Below are 13704 nucleotides of genomic sequence, written 5' to 3' on the forward strand. Positions count from 1 at the left end.
CCCCATATTTTCAGAGTAGCCACTGTAGTACCTTACTCTTTAAACAAGCTAAATATTAAACCAGGTAATTATGACTGTAACTGTTCCACCAAAGAAAGATAAGGATTGCCTTTATCACCTCCTCTTCTTTGCCTTTAATAGCTCCTTTCAGTTCTGCCTGAGATTCATTCTGCCTACAGTCTTCTTGTGAGATGCATGACATCACTAGGAAATGTTATATCCAGAGGCAATTCATACTTTTTCCACTCTTGTATTTCTTTCCTCTCCAGCTGTGACCCTTGCAATTAGGTGAAGGTAGAGCTGCTGGGGGATCAGGTAGGAGGATTGAGAAACCCTGTGGAGAAAGCAAGTAATTATCCATGTGTGCCAAAATGACAAAGGTGATCAGAGGTGAGGAAATGTTTGTGAAGGGAAGGGACTGTAGAAATCACTATAAGGGGCAAATCTGTCAAGACTAATAATTAGTATTAGCAATCAAATGTGCAGTTATCATTGGTGAATGATGAAATAGTGACTGCAAATTTAGCAAAATGTTTATGTAGTTAATCCTTAGATTGATGTAGAGTTTGTGAAGTGCTATAATGCTCCTGTTGATGTCAAGCCTTCAGCAAGACCACTTAAATGAAATAAAAACTGGTTGGTACAAGGGTAAAATTGCAGTTGTTTTGCATGATGCTGTACCATGTTCCTGTTAAACCAAAAGAGGATCAGGGTGGTCTGAAGTGCATCCGAGTGCACTCAAAAGTGCATTGAAACAAAGAGCAGGGAGAAGATGCAGCTGCATACTCAGGTAACGTATCCCAGAGGTGTTTGGATCTACATGCCTGTTGTATTGGGACTTGAGCTCTGCAAGACAGTCCCTGGGAGCAAAATGGGTCTGGGGGCTTCTGTCTTGGCTCTGTGGGTGGACAAACACAGGTCATCTCTGGCAGGCAAGACAAATGCTGGAGATAGGATGTGAGTCACCAGCCTGTTTTCCTTGTCCAAGATGTGCCTCAGAGAAGCCCTGTTCATACTAGAAGGACAGACTGGAATTAGCTTCTCTATAAATAGTGTGATGTCTATGTTTTTCTTTTCTAGCTTTTTTTTTGTACTCTGTAATCCCAAGTTTAAACTTTGACTTTAATGAATAAACTTGATGCTTTTTCTTTTATTCTTTTCTCCAAAGCCAAGCCAGGTGACTCATTGGTTAAGCTCCTTGGGCTCTGGGGCATGTATTTCCCACACTGTGGAAAAGAAGCTTTAGGGACTCACCAGTATTTTTCTGTAGTGTGAAACATCTCCCAGCAATATTTCTGGTCCCTGGGAGTCTGAACCTTCCTGGGTGAGGACTGTTGGAACTCATTCACTAGTCTCCAGAGCAGCCTTTTCTGACCATGTGTTGCTGGTAGGAATTTCTTCTGTGAGTGGAAGGAAGGAAACACAAGCTGAAGACAAGAGCAGACAGCGGAAGCAGAATTAAAAGGGCCTGTGCAGCATGTCCCTGTCCTGCAGACTGTGTTGTCCACAGAAACAGACTGAGAAGAAGATGTGGATATGTGGTTTAAGTCATGTTAATCACACAGTAGAACCATGATGATGCTGTGAGACACTATTGATCCTCTGAGAGGCATTCCCATCACAGCTGCCAGGATTAGCAGGATGCCAATGCAAGAACAAATTTCGTCACCGTATGCTGTTGCTGGGAACTAGGGAGCCTGAAACACTCTGGTCCACTTTCCATTTAGCAAATCTTGTCACTGCTGAAACTCTCAAATTTTTTGGTACCTTACAGATTTTTGATCACACCAGACTATATCCTCAGCTATCATCAGTGTGATTAAGTACCATTTGGTCAAGGGGAAAAAATTGAGCTTACAGGCATATAGGAATATTTCAGGTGCCAATCTAAACAGCTATGAGTGAGATATAGGGGGCTTTATAAAAGAAATACATGTAAAACTCTAAATAAAAGCCTTTCGGCAGATTCATGTTAGAGGTAGTTACTCTTTGAAGAGTAGCAATAAAAGATGTATAGAGAGGTTACGTTCCAAATTTGAGTACTATTCACCTACTTTTGATCTCTTTCTCTCCTGCCCTTCAGGTTCTAATCCACACATCTCAGTTTCTTTTCTGTAGCTGCACAAGCTGCTTTGTATTCTACGTTTTTTCCTTATGAGTGTTCTTCTATAACTGCATTCTTTTCTCTCTTTGACTCTCCAGTGCAACTGATCATTTATCTACTTTTTTCACTCTTTCCTCCCCCTTTTCTATCTGGGAGCCTTTCTCTGTCTATCTCTCTAAAGGCTTGGCCTTCTGGCAGTGCTGATGCTTCAGTTCTTTCTAGTTATGTTTTGAGGAGCTGCAACTCTTCTCCAAAAGATTCAGCTGTCCATGGTCCAAAATCTAGTTTTGATATGGCACAGCTGAGGAATTTTGGCAGACTTCTAAGAAAGATGTTTAACTAAAAAAGTACAGAGGCGTGAGACATGCAAGATAAGAAAGAGAAAACTGGAGGAAGAGGCAAGATTAGCACAGCCAATGTTTTCAGCCTAACCTATTCCTTTTCTTCTTTAGTGCCAGGTCACCCAAACCTTCTTCCCTCTGAACTTTCTGAATGAAACAGAATTTGAGCAGATCTCATTAGTAATGGACTGGAGTAATGGTTACTGGTTAAGGTGTGGAAAAAAAACAAGAGAAGTCAGAAAAAAAGGACAAATACTCTTGAAGTAAGAGCTAACAGTGATTTCCGTCCAAAAATATTTCTCATCATCAAAGCACAAAAAGACTAAAGTTATGTTTTGAACACAGGTGTGAAGATCGATGCTGTAGACCAACCTCAGTTTTCACTGCCCTAAAACTTACACAAGGGCCCAACTGGAGCTTATGATAAAATAGTAGTTCATGATTCTGTTAGGTAAAGGGAGCAGCGATTTGTTACTCCGGTCTTGGAGGATAAAGGAAAAACTGACAGGAGAAAAACAATACTGAATTTGCATGAACTAGCTTTGTTGAACAGAAGCTTAGTGTTTCTCCTGTATCTTGCACCGCATCCTAGTTTACCATTATTTGATGTAACTGGATTGAGATGGGTGTAGGGATGCTTTAATTAATTTAGTTTTTATTTTTGTATTATTAATAACAAAAAAGTCTTGGCAAATCTAACCTGTTGAGGTCTGGACTCTTTTCCTCTGTGATATATAATGCTACACCATTGCTGTGATGTTGCTTGAAGGTTCTTCATCTGTTTCTTTGACTGTTGTTTTAGTTATAAAAATGAAGAATTGCAGTCCATCCTGGAATGCTGATGATACGCCCTTCTGACTGATGGGGCAGGCAAGGGAGACCTGGGTCTACTCCATCTCTGAATTCTTGTCTTCTCTTTGCTCAGTTATTTATTTTTTCCCTTGCAATTAAATACAGTTTTGGATAGAACTGTTACTAAAGCATATCAGCCTCAAAGATCTTGCTGCCAAAGTGTACCTTTGACAAGGACATTTATCTATTTATTTATTTATTTATTGGCAGGGAGGTGGGGTGGGGAATGGAGGGTTGTTGTTTGCTTTTGTTTACCATTTGGGAGTAAGAAAGGAAGAATATGTGGAAGCTTTGGGAAAAGGTCAAACCAAACAAGAGAATTACAACACCAATATTATCCTGTGCAGCCACGTTTCTTTAATTCTAGCAAAGTGTATTTTGCAGGCTAAAATGATGTTTTCTGTACACCTGCCTTCTGCTGAGCTGAGCTGTCAGATGAAGAGTTCAAAATTAGAGTTGCCAGAAGAAGCGATCATTAAAGGGACACTTAACTTCATCAATGAAAATTATTCACTCTCTCTATATATATATTTTAATCAAAATGTGTAGATGCACACAAAGTCAGGCAGTTTTAAGCGTGCAACCTGACTGGCTTAGAACTTAATCCAAAATTTTCAGTAACATTTATTTATAAATGTGTGATTTAAATACATATATATAATATTTAGAAGATATGTGAACCCTGAAATGATCCTTAAAGTAGCCATGTGTAAGAGACAGTGTCTCATGACAAAAATGTCCTTTTATTCTTCTGTTTTGTCATCTTCTCTCCTTTGCAGTTCTGAGCACTGAGGAAGAGCATCTATCCCTGATGTCACCTAGCTCTGATTTCACATTCTGGCTATTCCTGTATTTGCTGTAATTGGAAGAAACATGTAACTTTTTCAATATTTTCTTGGTAAGTTATTTATACAGGAAGTGAAGCACTGTCTCCTTTTCAGGAAACATGTACTTTTGAGTTTCGATTTCCATGAGAACCGCAGGAAAGGAGTTCTTGTATTAGCTGCTCTTGCTTATGCTTGTAGGAGTGAGAAGGAGGACACCAGCTGGTAGCATAAGCCTAGACACCTGAGTACCATACCATCCTCCTTTGAGATACTCAGCAAGTCTTTCCATTTCTATGTGCTATTCTTCCACCTCTAAATTAAAGCTTAGAACTTTCTTCCATCTTTTACAATTCCTGTACAAGTTTGTTCTGTCAGGCCTGAAATGCAGCCACGTGCAAGTCAACCAAATCAGCAGCAGTTTTGGTATTTGTACACCTTTTTGGTTTTACAGCTCCCTACTAATATTAGGAGAGTGCACTCCAGCAATCTGATAACATATCAGAAAGCCAAATCAGAAAACATACTGCCTTTGTTGTTTTTTTTTTTGTTTCATTTTCAGGGTTTGAATAGCACAGTGAGCACCATTAGGTTCACAAAGTTCTGCAAAGAATAGACACTGTGCAAAATACTGAACTTTTGTCAGCATAGCTAAGTTCTTTGTTTAACATCTGAAGGCAGGTTTCATCTTAAATATTTTCTAACAGGAAAGTGGTTTTATCTTACATTTTTTATGTTATTGAAGTGCTGGATTTTCAGTAATACCTATTTTGCTGATGAAGGTAAGGGCACCCCAGTGCCTTCTGTACCAGATGGAACAGGGATTATGGAAACTCATGTGGCATTACTGCAAGAGAAACTCGGAAATGAAAACAAGACCACGAGACAGAAGAGATTACAGAACTGAAATTGCATAGTGAATGGAAGAACAAGATTTTGTGTAGATCTTTGTTTTCTCCTCTTGTGGAGAAAAAAGGGTGAATTTAGGTATTAATGATGCTAATATATTTGAAGTGTGTGTTTATATGGTGGTAGATTTATCTAAAAGAAGAAAAGAGGCATGGAGCTTTCCTGCCTAATACTATATACTTTCTATCAACCATCCTGTAGATACAGTTTGAGATTTGTGCTGCTTATGCATGAGTATATGTATATGAATATATATATTTTTTTACATGTGAGATCCTTTATCTGTGGTGTGTATCAAAAGGACAATGCACAATGGTCTTAAACTGTAAGAGACTAGATTTAGATTACACATTTGGAAGAAATTCTTGACTGTGAGAGCAGTAAGGCACTGAAACAGGCTGCCCTGAGAAGCCATGGCTGCCCCGAGAAGCCATGGCTGCCCCATCCCCGGAAGCATTTGAGGTCAGACTGGATGCTGCTTTAAGCAACCTGATCTAGTGCAAGGTTGCCATGCCCATGGCAGGCTGTTGGAGCTAGATGGTCTAATCCATTCTGTGATTCTAAAATATTTATCTCTTTTTTTCTTGTTTCAATGGAGTAATATTGAATCTCATGAACATAAAACCCCAGAAGATCCTGTTGAAAGAAAGATGAGATATCTTGAGCTTGCTTTCATTTTATTTTAGCACTTGTGTGTGAGAAAACCGGTCAAATTCATGTGTCAAATTGTCACCCAGTAGATATTAGTAATGGCTTATTTTGAGAGCAGAGATAAAATCCAAATTTCTTCTCACTTCAGGGTGAAATCATCATGATGCATCTAATTCAGTTACATCACACTGTTACTTCCATTTGAATCAACAGTATTGTCTGTATTTGCCACTAAGCCTTGAAGATATTCACGACTGAAGACTCCAAGCAGTATCTTATTTGACTTTATCATTTAAATGCAATTTTACTATGGTTCTGCCTTTACTTGAGGATATTTTTATGCAAAGACCAACTTAAAACACAGAAATATTGCATCTAAGATGGATGAAAAAGTTGCTATATATTTATTGGTTTTGCTTCACAACACATCTTGAGAAGCTCATCTCATTCAGTTAATTTTAATGGGAACCTGGATTTTAGTTCCCATTGGAAATTTTGGGAATTGGCTATGACAAAAGAAGGACTTGCAGAGCTGGAGGTGAGGTATGGTCAGTGAAATGCTATTTGTCAAGGTATAGCTCAGAAAGGTCACTTTCAATGCTCTTTCATTACCATGCCGTGCAACGTGCTGTATTTAGAACATGGCAGGCCATTACTCACAGGCATGCTGCACAGAGCAAGGCCAGTGTTTCACTGTGTCTCTAGGGTGGTTGTAGTTGTGTTAGCTGGCGTACTGGATTCCCTGGAGCTGATGCTTAACAGGGCAGAGCATTTTCTGCTAAGTGTTCTGGGCTGGGATGTCCAAGCAGTAGCATAGCAGCTGTCAAATGTGTATTCCTTCTGGGTATTAGTAGCTGTACCTTTATGTCTTCAAGGACACACTTCTTATTGCTATATTACATTCATGTATATTCTTCCTTCCCTTAGTACATAGAAACTGAAGATCTAAAGGACTTCTTTATTGCATGCGCCTCTTTTTGAAACCATGTTTGAATTAGGAAAGCAACACAAGGACTGGATTTCTTTTTTTAACCTCATTATCTAGAGCCCTTATCGGCACAGATACAGGACTCAGATGCATTAACCTTCTAGGATGAAATTCTCCAAGCCTGCTTTTTACACAAAACAATTTTGTTTTATAGCATTTAAAGTGTGAAAACGTTTCTGCTGTTTCTGTTTATAGAAACAAGTCACCTTTGACCAGAAATGGAAAATTTTAGCATGGAAAATAATGGTTCAAAGACAAAAAAATCTGTGTGTTGTCACTGCCGTGACTTTGACAGCAAAATTTGTGACTTTTAGGGCTTTTGTGGGTTTTTTTTTAATCTTTTTTTTTTTTCACTAAGTTGTTGGAGAAAACTTTTTGATTGAATAGGGACAGACTGAACGTCAGCAGAAAGCAAAATGTCTTTTTTTCTGTGGAGAGCTCTGATATTATAAAATGATTCTCAATCAGGATGGATTAAAGTGGATTAAAAGTGAAAATATTACAGCTTTGTCAAAAAGCTGGTAATTTTTTACTTCACAAACTGATGCTGTGGGTTGGTGCTGATATTGCTCTCCTGAGAGTTAGGGTCTTCAGTGGCCACAAAGACCATAAAATGTGGCTGAAGATTCTTTGTCCTCACCTGAAGAGAAAAAGAGTGGAAGTCGATTTTGGCCCTGTTGTTCTGTCCTAGGAAAGGACTCTAGGAAATGATAAAGCTGGCAGGAAAATTTGTGTCTGAGTCTTGGCAACCCATTTCTGCTGGTGGAATAAGGGGATAGAAACAATATCAGACCTTGTGGGGTAGGGGAAAGAAGGTTGGACAGAAGAAATAAAAATTGTGCTGGAGTCTGTGTTCCAGCACAAACCATTACTTTACTTACCTCCAGTTTCTCTTTCTGATTGGCAGCAAGCAGTGGCTTCCATGGGTTTTGGATAGGCAGAATAGGAAGAAAAGAAAAATGTGTAATTAGATTTCACAATTAGCTAATGCCATGTGCCCTCTGTTAGTGGGATAGAAAAGAGTCAAGCTTGTACTTCTTTATGCTTTTTCTGTTTGGGTATTCTGTATATCAGATGTGTTCTAGATCAACACTAACATTGTTTTCTTTCTCGTACCTTCTGTGCAAATGGTGAGATACGTATCTAATGCTGTGACTGAATCTAAACCATGAGATTTCTTGAGAACTTTTCTGGACCCTGAGCTTCTAACATTCTTTCATTAATACGAGAAGATGGTGTGACCATGCTAATTCTTTTGTTTTAATTTGCAATTAAGATGCTTCTGGTGTCGTGTGAAGTATGTCAGATTTCTCAGAGATGTCAGAATCACAGTAGGATGACTTTGATTGTTTACACTCTAGCTTATAACGGTCACTAATGAATTCCCTAATCAATCAGTAGCTATTTAAAACTTATGGAAGGATAACCCCTTGCAAACATGGACTGCTGAATTAGTCAGTTTTGCTCATTGTTATGTAATTATTTTCTCATTTCATATTCATCAAAACATGTCTCTTAACGTGTCCTTGCACCATTCAGAAACGAACATGATTGCAAATTATCTCTTGGTTTTTGACAGCATACCTTTCTCTTGTTCCAACAGCAAAACTAGAGATGGTTTTGGATTATTTATTTATTCTGTGAAATGCCTTTGAACCTCTTCACGTTGTCTGTTTTCTGTCCACAGTGAAAGATGATCTTGATGCAGATACATCTCAAAAGTTGGAGTGTATGATGCCTCTTGATCAACTGCTGGGACTGCCTTTGTACCTGGATATTTACAGTCAGTCTCTATCCAGGGAATATAGCAACAAAATCTTTCCATGAGAGGGGCTACAAGCTGTGAAGGTACCTTGCATGGAGGCATCTTCTCTGAGGATAGATGAGAATGCCTGCCCTGGGCATGACAGTACTGCAAGATCTGAGATAAAGTCTTCAACGCCAGTGCTAACTGGGGGAACACTCTTCTCAACAGCTGCTTAATCCAGATCTCAGCATCCATTCCAGCTACTGACAGTTTTGCCCTCACTATAGCTTTAATTGTGTTGTTCACCATAGTAGATCTAACCTGTTAAACATGCTGCTTTTTGTTTCAGTGGGAATGCTAGATAAAACAGATAAATAGACAGATAAAATAATTTTGTTACATAGGAGGTAATGTCTCTCAATTTGTTAAATTTGCCAGCCGCTGTGGGAGCCTGTGAGATGAAAGATATCATATAAATACAAAAGAAGTGTTATTCACCCTGAATGACTCTTCCCCCCTCCTCACCCCCCTTCCTTTTTTTTAATGTACTACTTCTTTGTATTGCTTTCCTGCATTTTGTTCTCTCTTTGGATGGTTTCTTCAAGTCTGCTGGTGGAACTACAATCATAAGTTCTTCACACTCAGGTATCAACAGCCCTCACATTTTTCAGACCTTTGCTAGCCAGTTATTTTCCTGACCTGCTTTGTTTGTTATTTGATCTTTCTGTCTTCTGGAACTAATTCCAAGGCAAATTCAACTTCAAATGCTTTTCACTCTAGCTGAGTTTAAACATGCAAACTTGGATCACAGTGCTTAGTGAGTCCAGTATGTCTTCTTGTACTCAATAGATTTACTGTTTTTCTCCATGTCCAAGGATTAATTACAAACAGCTGAAATAGAAATTCTTGAAGAAAGACTAATCCTGATGTGGATGCATGGAAGAGAGATACGAGGCAGCAGTCCAGTAAACCACCAGCTTGAGGCTTAGTTGCACTTAAATGCCATCATTCATGGAGACAACTCAAACTATCAGTCAGAATCCTGTCAGTCTAAACAAATCTGAAGCTTGAAAAACTTTGCTTTGGCATTTAATTTTCCCTTGGCATCAAAATCTTAGCTTTAATTAGATTATCTCAGACAAAAAGCATACATTATGTACTTACACTGATTACTATTTTCTTCAGGTGCTGGAACATTTCTGTCCAGGTTTCTGACCATTGATTATAATCTCTAAATCCTTTAGGGGCAGTATCACTTTCTTATTGCACATGGAAGAAGATAATGTTAGCATTGTATAAAGTCATGCTATTTGAAATAATTCTTCTAATATTTGTGGGAATATGTAGTGTTAGCGATAGCAAAACCCTAAAATGAAAATTTAGAGAGCTACCTGAGGCCAGTTGTGCTTTCATAGTTCTTGAGAAGTTCTTTCTCCTTCTTGGTTAAGCAGAACAGATTAAAAGGCAGTTTGGAATTTGTCTGTCTCTTGTTGTGCCATAGGTGCCAGTTGCACTTCACCCCTGATGCCCAGAATAACTGCTGTAACAAGTAATAGGAAACTCTGTGAACCCACTGACTGCAGTTCTGAATACCTGCTTCCCAGTGCAAAGGGGGGCATTTTTAACTTTTATAATCACAGCTAGCCAGAAATGTAATTATTTTTATAATGCCCTTCTGGTGAAAGCATCCTGTAAGAGAATGAGGAACCCAAAGAAAATGCCTTTTCTGTGATTTTCATCATGTTTCAGTGCTTCTGAAGAGCTAGGCACCAATGAGATGCTGTGAGGTAAGAAATGCCTATACCACACCTCATGCCATTCCCTTTGTTTTCTGCAGTCAGCTAAGCATCTTCATGGCAAGTAATGCACTGGTGCTTGAATGCTGATCCATATGTTTGAAGATGGAATTTCAGTGATGCAGGGTCAGGTGCTGGGCAGCAGTGATGCTTTATACCCATTCTGTGTTGCTCAACATCTTAGCAGAAATACAGCTGTGTATTTAATGTGTGGTTGATCACTTGTGCCTATCTGTGTGGCTCTAGGCCACATGGATGGAGCTGATGGTCAGCAAGAATGATGCAGAGCTGAATTTGAACGAGGGGAGCAGCAGGGGAGCTGGCTGCTGCTTCCAGCTACCTAAAGAGGTGGTCAAGGGGAGACAGAGACAAGCTCCTGGAAGCAAAAGCATAAGAGGCCACAGCTGCCAGTGACTGCAAGGGATGCCCTCCATCACTGGCTGCTCACACTGCTCACCCAGGGAGCGGGTATAGGGCAAGAGCATGCTCAGCCCTGGGAGAGAGCATCAGGCTGGGAAGCGAGCTCCTCCAGCTGTCCATACTTTACAATAGCCATACTTTAAAACGTCATCTTTTTGTACTTGTAAGGGTAGCAGAGGGGCCAGTCAGGCTGAATAATGGGATGGGCGTTTTCTGGGAGCTAGTGCAGCAGTTCGATAAGCTGCTGGAGCTGACAGGCTGGGAGCAGAGGAGGGCTGGCTCACCCAGTGGATCTTTAAACGCTGGCACTGCAGATGCTCCACGGGATGAGCTGTGTGTGTGCTGGTCCTGCGTGGAGTGGCTGTGCAGACAGAAGGGAGACACTCTCAGCTGAGCCTCAAACGTATGTAGTGGGAGGAAGGCTTTGGGAATAGGGAGATGGGAAGGGAGCCTTTATGTTCTGCTTTGTTTTCTAAGGAGTGCTTTATATACTTGTCTTTTGAAGAAAGAAAAAATCTCAGTTTGTTTTCATTCATTGAATTCTGATCACTATTTTGTGCAGCTGACTCAGATCTCCCCAAAGGAAAATATGGGAGTTATATGCTGTTTTGTCTAGATTTTTAGGATGGATTTGGAGTTTAGCTTGATGGGAAAAACCTGGCTGTGCAGAAGCAGATGTAGCAGGTGATTGTTCATGCTGGTACTTGTCTCATCATCATGATCTAGTTGATTAAACATTATTGTGACCTGATCATTAATGCTTGGAAATTTTTAAAGCAAAGAGAAATATCAAGTGAAATCTAAAAGCAGATTTCAGAGTTGTTATCCTTTTGTGGAGTCAGTTAATGTAAAGTGACGTAAATGACATGCTGTTGGGAGGTTTATTGACTGTTTATGTGTATGACTAGGAATATTTGAAAACATTCATGGAGAAAAGAGGATTTGCTTGTGCATTGCAAGTAGGTTATGATGCAGAAAACTGTGTTGGGTGATTCCTAGATAGGAGGAATTAGTGAGCTACTGTTCTTAAGCCCCTTATGTATCTGTTATCTCATATCTTAAAATGCAAAGAAATTAGGATAAAAGATTTCCTACTCTATCTTTGATAACTTGACTGCACTCAATTAGTGAATCCAGCCCTGACATTTAAAGATATTTACCATGAAAGTTGTCTTCTTTTTCTATCAACAATCACAAATTATAAGAGTGTCAGAAAAACTTCAGCATGGGAAGGGAAGTTTTAGATGCTATCTCATTGCAACAGGTCTTTCTTCTGGAGTAAATCAGAGGGAAAGGAATTGGAGCAAGCTTTTTGTACAGCCCTCTTGGGGTTCAAGTGATATGTAGATAGCTAAATAATGGGCAAGCATACAGGAGTTTGAGCCTGTAACTCATAACTCAAAATCAAATCATTTAGATGGATTGAGTGTGTTTTGGCACCAGTGGAACTGTTCCTTTCTGATTGATTTTACCTTTTTAATTACATTTTTATTGGGATGTCTGCATGGGTTGTGTTTGCTGTTAAACTTTAGAGAAATTTTCCTAGAAAATCCAAGTTTGTTTCCTGTCACTGTATACTCAGCGTGTTTTAAACTATTTCACATTCTGCATTACTTTTTCTTGTCATAATCACAGCCTTGTGAAAACATGAGCATGTGCAAATACACCTCAGTAAGGACATCAAGGGGTTTAAAGTTGAAATTTTTTGCCTACATTGCATCTAGGAATTTCAGAGGTTGCAAATTATTCCTTACAGGATGTCCTTCTGCTTCCAGTGTGCAGGGATGCAGTCTCCCAGAGAGAGGGTCACTGATAGCAGTAGTCTACCTGACCCAGCAGCTCCTGGCCAAGCACAGCTGTGTTGCCAAAGAAATTACTGGTCAGGTGAAATAAACTCCATGCTGATTGGTTGGTAATGCGCATAACTTAAACAGCTGCAGCTAACTTAGAGCTGATAGAGCAATGGGACAGATCATCACTGAGCATTCTTGCTTTTTGTGCATGTTAAGTCAGTGCATGAAGAGGACCTTAATATCAGGTGAGAAGGAAATTTATTTGTTTTTGAATTATGAAGAGGGTAAAGTATTTGCCTTGGATCTTCTGTAGACAGTGACACTTGCGATCAGCAAATTATGTGTTTGTTTGTTTTAAATGCATACCTAGTTTCTTGCATATCTGGTATTTTTTCCCAAAGCTTTTTTTTTTTTCTTTTATCTGAGGATTCTGCTGAAGTTCAAATAGTTTAATTGGTTGAACTTAGTAGAGGAACTTCCTTCATTGCACAGAAGACTGAGCATTAGCAAATGAGTTAGAGGTGAAGGTAGTAGCAGTAGAGAGCCCCTGGATTTGTGATGCTGACTCTTGTGACACTGCTGCAGGTTAGTACCAGTCAGTCATTCCTAAAGTAGCTGACGAGGAGAGGCAGCTTGCCTTGCATGCCAGTGGGTTGCCAGATGTGTATCTGCAGTCTCTGCTCAGCAGTGCGTAAGGGTGCAGGGTGATGGTGTTCTAGATACTGCATCAAGACCTTTAGGTAACCCACTTACAACGGAAGTATTTCACATTCAGTGATAAACGAGTGAAACTGCTTTTTAATGCTGTTATTAGCTCAGTGTTTGTTGTGAACACAGCCTGATAAAACCAAACAACAACAACAACAACAAAAACCCACAAAAATTAACTGCTTTTGTGGAATTGAGTGGACTGGGGAGTTCCAGCATAGGCTCAGACTTGAAGTATGAGAAATGCTTTGCTGGACTTTCCTTCATTTGTTTGTTTTGGAAGGGTCTGCTGAATACACACCATCTTGCTTATACACTCTTAAAAAAAATATAGGTTCAGAAGATGTTTTCTGTCTGAGATAAGAAATACAGCTCCACAAAAAAATGTGTGGAGACCTCCCCTGGCTTTCTGATTTAAAGCAGAAAACAGGCTTACACCTAACCAACTTGTGGGCTCCCTCCTCACCTTTTATCCCTCTCAGTTCATAAAAGGAAGCTGGCTTATACTGAGATTCTCTCTTTTGGTAGCTTCTTATGGAGTTTCAAACTGAAGTTGCAAAGAGGATATGTG

At 39.6% G+C, this 13704-nt stretch overlaps 1 protein-coding gene across 8 annotated transcripts in view; it reads left to right on the forward strand.

The window, feature by feature from the left end:
• The window catches only part of LOC107313255 (melanopsin-like), a 45729-nt gene that overhangs the window by 10064 nt on the left and 21961 nt on the right, over window positions 1-13704 (forward strand). For 7 of the 8 annotated variants that reach the window (XR_004307143.2, XM_015861353.3, XM_085546628.1 and 4 more), the window contains exons 7-8: window positions 4077-4195; window positions 8357-11035. The gene's annotated coding sequence lies outside the window, so the exon portion shown is untranslated. Of the gene's footprint in view, window positions 1-4076; window positions 4196-8356; window positions 11036-11068; window positions 12671-13704 lie in introns of those variants that run through there. The other variant, XM_015861351.2, reaches the window with a different exon arrangement.

This window comes from Coturnix japonica, chromosome 4, assembly GCF_054131305.1.
Source record: "Coturnix japonica strain WE chromosome 4, WE-NBRP24, whole genome shotgun sequence".
Lineage (NCBI taxonomy): Eukaryota > Metazoa > Chordata > Aves > Galliformes > Phasianidae > Coturnix > Coturnix japonica.